The sequence below is a fragment of the Carassius auratus genome, unplaced genomic scaffold, assembly GCF_003368295.1.
Source record: "Carassius auratus strain Wakin unplaced genomic scaffold, ASM336829v1 scaf_tig00040221, whole genome shotgun sequence".
NCBI lineage: Eukaryota > Metazoa > Chordata > Actinopteri > Cypriniformes > Cyprinidae > Carassius > Carassius auratus.
The window spans coordinates 21,531-26,411 of record NW_020526577.1 but is presented as its reverse complement, the minus strand read 5'-3'; the positions used below and the strand labels follow the sequence as shown (position 1 = coordinate 26,411).

At 42.9% G+C, this 4,881-nt stretch overlaps 1 pseudogene; it reads left to right on the top strand.

Annotated features, from left to right (window-relative positions):
* The first annotated feature begins 762 nt into the window (after window positions 1-762).
* On the top strand, window positions 763-4,534 carry LOC113084563 (PDZ domain-containing protein 8-like; annotated as a pseudogene).
* The last annotated feature ends 347 nt before the right edge of the window (window positions 4,535-4,881 follow it).

Sequence of the window (4,881 nt, the reverse complement as noted above, 5' to 3'; positions counted from 1 at the left end):
TTTTAGTGTTTGTTATGGTTAATATCAGATGAAAGCCATCCTAGATCACAGCCCTTTGTCCACCATGCAACAATGGTGTCTTTACAACAACCAGTGATCTTAACATACGCTTTGCTTTCATTTTCATTTCTCTAATCTTGGAAAGGTTGCAATGAATTATCCCAAATATGCTGGTAAAAGACCAACAGTGTCCTCAAAAAAAAAAAGCCTGGAGCTTTTTTTTTTCTCCCACGAACCCTCTCTGACACGTGTAAATGGTGGGATCAGGTTGTGTCCTGCGGGAGGAAATGTTCAGAATTAATCATCTCTGTGGAGAGTTTCACAGCAGCCCTTCAGTCATTAAGATTAATGTTCCTGTGTATTTATTTTGTCTGTTATGAACAAACTTATCAGCATCTCAGCTAGCTGACATGTATGCAAATAGTGTTGGCACACGTGTTCTCCCTTGTCTCATTTCTTACTCCTGAGGCTACCACAAATGCCTTCTTTCAGTAGCAAAGCAATGGATTATGTAAAAAACATGCTTAGAAATAATTTGATGAATCAGTTGTGTGTTCACTTGGCCATTTTAAACAGTAAATTAAATATTCAAATAAACTATTATTTTGTTTGATCAGTGGCACAAAGGCAATAGCACTATAAGATATCAATGTTAAATAGTTAGATGAATTAATAATATAATATTCAGACTATATAATAAATGAACATATACATAACATAGTGATAGTTTGCTAATCATACGATAATCTGTTTATAGTCACCATGGAAGTATAGATAGATAGATAGATAGATAGATAGATTAAACTAAATATTATAGTTTTATACAGTTGAATTTGGGTGTTTTTTGTAAGTTGCCTTCTAAGAACTTTCAGAGGGTTCTTGAATGTTTCTGTAGACAGTCATTGGTCAAAACTGGGCAAGTCAGTCCTCTGCTTACCAACTTGAGTAGATTGTCTGTTTTTTTCCTCACCCGTTTAACTCAATCAGTGCCCTTCTCAAGGGTTATAACAAATGACCGCAGCAAAATTACAGTCATCCATCTCAGCAGCTTAGATCTGCATCCTGTTTTTTGTGCCCACCCCAGCACAGAGGACAAAGAGAGACAAAGGGGAGACAGGACATATCATGGAAAGATCAATGAAAAACAATCACTCGTATTTGTGCTACAGTACAATTATACAGTCCAGAACATAATTCTTGTATGTTGGTGGATCTAGTGGATTTTTTCCTCACTTTGGTACACTAACTTACTCCTTATATGTACCTGTTGTTGTATTGTGTCACCCCGAGGGGCAGGTGGACCTGCAGGTGGATTTTTTTGATGTAGAATTTCGTGATGCAGCCAGCCCTGATACAGCATCTGCTACTTTGTGGCACATTTGCAGTGAAATTCGAAGTAATTGCAGACCTCCCTTCCTACGTTTTAGAGAGCATTGTTTTATCACCATGAAAACTGTTAGATGTGATGGGAAGAGAGAGATTTCTATAGAAAGTGATGGCTGTCTTGTTCACATCATAATGTAGGTTGTCCGCCCTAATTATAAACTGCTATTGCTGTCAAAAGATAAGCTTTAAGAAACACTGTCTTTTGGCTTAACTGCTAGTGTTCCTCTCAACTTCTAACAAAAGCTTCCCCTAACGACTTATTTTCAATCCAGTCCCACTTGGTGATCTTAAGACTTGAAGTAATGTATGCCAGAACAACACCTGCAATAAAGAAAAGATTACAATTTACAAATCTACTTGTAATCTTATTATAATTGTCAGTCTCAAGTTTCTTCAATTACACAACCCTTTCACAAAGATTCTCTTTGTCTGTTGCAGACTGAGGTGATCAAAGGACCATCTGGGAGCGTGGGAATGACCTTCAGGCATGTCCCTGCCAGTGATGGTGACACGGTGCATGTAAGCATAGAGACTGTCACCCCAAACTCCCCAGCTGCCCTGGCGGACTTACAGAGAGGAGATCGCCTCATTGCTATTGGAGGTTAGACTTACATTTACTATTCAAGTGGAATGTTTGACTTTGGATAGTTGTGGATAGTTTATTTGATGGACAATTGATGTAAGTTTTTATAATAGATTTGCAAAGAATTAATCATTCTTTATGTCTATTTTCATAGGAGTCAAAGTGACGTCCTCTGTCCAAGTGCCGAAGCTGCTAAAACAAGCTGGAGAAAGAGTGATAGTTTTATATGAGAGGCCGGTCCGGCACCTGGTGCCTACTGTGGGCTTGGGGACGCTCCAAGAAACCCTAGGACCAATGGAGGAACCCAGTTATCTTCATCATCCTGGGGGCTACGAGGAGGACCCAGCCCCGATAACCACCATGGACATATCTGATCACAGAGACAATGACTCTGAGTTTGAGGAGCTAATCGTTGAGTCCAAATCAACTCCAGCTCCAGTCACTGTTGACACTAAGGAGGATTTCCTGCTCTCTGTAAACCAAAGTCCAAAAAAAACTGTGGCCAACTTGGCCAAGCCCCTTGGTTCCATCTCACCAATTCTCAACCGCAGACTGAACCTTCAGTCCCCACTCAAACCCCAGCCCAAAGAATCACCAAAGGCACCAACTCTCAAGGCTGCTGAACCTTCTGAACCACCACAGAGACCAATGGGTGCCCCTCCTCCACCACCTGCACGCCCTCCTGTCCCTCCCAGGCCCCATATTAAAAGTCACATCTGCATCTTCAGAAACCCAGAGCTTGTTTGAAGGTAATGAAACCTGTGGTGGAAAAAGTCCAGAGAAAACACAACCCACTGCTGGCAGTGGTGACAAAACAGTTAGAGAAAATCCCTGTGAAGTCACCAGAGCCAAAGCCTTGTGAGTAAGCACCCAGAGCTTGCAGAGGAAATCCCAAATATTTCCAGCCACAAACAAGCAAGATTCACCAAAGACAAGATATCGAGAGCTCCTCCAACACTAGAGGACAGTGTCGATGAGCAGGGTCTCTGGGAATCATCTGAATCATGTACCGCAGCAGAGCTGCTCGATGGAACAAAGCCTCTGTGATCTTTTGAGGTGGAAAGCCACTACAAATTCCTTAATGTAGCACTTTGGTGCAAGGACCCCTTCAAGCTGGTAGTCTCTTGTGCTTAGGGCACGTCAGCTTGCGCTTGGAACACATAGCACTGGAATGCTTAGCTACATCATCTGCTGAATATCAGAGCACCTTTCGTCTATGTGCTCCTGAACCAAGGGCCAGCGTCAGCCGTACTGCTTTGCGCAGCTTGAGCACTCACAAAGGTTTCAATGAGAAACTCTGTTACGGAGATGTTACCCTCAACTTCACTTACCTTGCAGATGGGGAGTCAGACCTTCCAGTGGATTGGTAGAACGTGAGCGGCATGGAAGTCTTCAGGAAGAGGACTTAAAAGACCGGGAAAAGGAACGGGAGCAGGTACTCATGGCAACCCGGGATGAACCAAGCTACAGCGGCATGCAGTTTGGAGATATGCGGCCACAATTTTTCAAGACACTCAGTTCCAGAATCCCACTTATTGCGATTATTGCAAGAAGAAGGTGTGGACCAAGGCTGCCTCACAGTGCATGACCTGTTCTTATGTCTGTCACAAGAAGTGTCAGGAGAAGTGTCTAACAGAGTTTCCTAAATGCGTAGCTGCCTCAGTCCGACGTGGAGCAGATCCTGAGGCCAAGTCTACCATCAATCGGGCAACTACTGGCCTTACACGTCACATTATCAATACTAGCTCTCGACTACTCAATCTGAGGCAGGTGCCCAAAGCCAGACTTGCAGAACAGGTTGCAGAAATAGGATCAGGACCGGTGGAGCCTTCTCCGAAACAGACACCTAACACATCTGACAATGAGAGCAGTGACACAGAGACCTATACTGGGGCCAGTCCTTCCAAGCAGCCACCTGGTAGTAGTGGCTCCAAACTGGTGCCGCAAGGAAGGTGGGCTGGATGACAGCGTCTTCATTGCCGTCAAGAGATTGGTCGAGATCTTTACCGTGGCCTCCCAACAGATGAGCGTTCACATAAACTGGAGTTGATGTTGGACAAGTTGCAGCAGGAGATTGACCAGGAGCTGGAGCATAACAACACTTTGAGTGTGGAAGAGAGAGAAACGATTGATTCCCGGCACAAGGCCCTCATCTCAGCAGCTCTGGCCAAGTCCGGTGAACGACTCCAAGCGTTGACTCTGCTCATGATTCACTACCGTGCTGGCATCGAAGACCTAGAGTCTGTTGATAGCACCTCACCATCTGAACAGCATGGCTTTCCAAAGACCAAAACAGAGGGTCTGGAAGAGTCGCTGATGGGCACAGAAGTGTACGACAGTGACATATGCAGTCCTGTTGGTGTTCAGATGCTGGATGAGATTACAGATGAGCAGATCTGTGTAGAGGCATTACAGTAAAGATGACAAAAGGCATCAGGGGCTTGGGATTCAAGAACAAATACTTTTTCTCAAGTATGACTTGAGGTTTGCAAAAGTATTCCTAAAGATGTACTGTCAATTGAGGAATTTTGTGAGAGTGTCAGTAGTTTACCAATTTTTTTATTTTAATTTTTTTTTCATAAATATCCCCCCCCCCATCTTTAGTCATTGATTACTGTTTTAGAGGACAGAACCATCAGTCTGTAGATTTTTGTTAGTATTACATCAAATACACAGAATGTGAGTTCCCATGACATGATCAATCCAAGTTTTAACTGCCTTACCTGAAAGGTGCAGTTAATTTTTTTTTTTTTTACATAAGCTTAAGTAGGGAGAGGTGTGAGTTTGAAGCAAGATGAGCTTGAATACATGTTTTTATTGTTATTTTGTTCATTGGTAGAGACTGAATTATATACATGTATGCTCTTAGTTATGCTCATGGTTGGAAATATACCTTGTCCATTGTGTTTTAA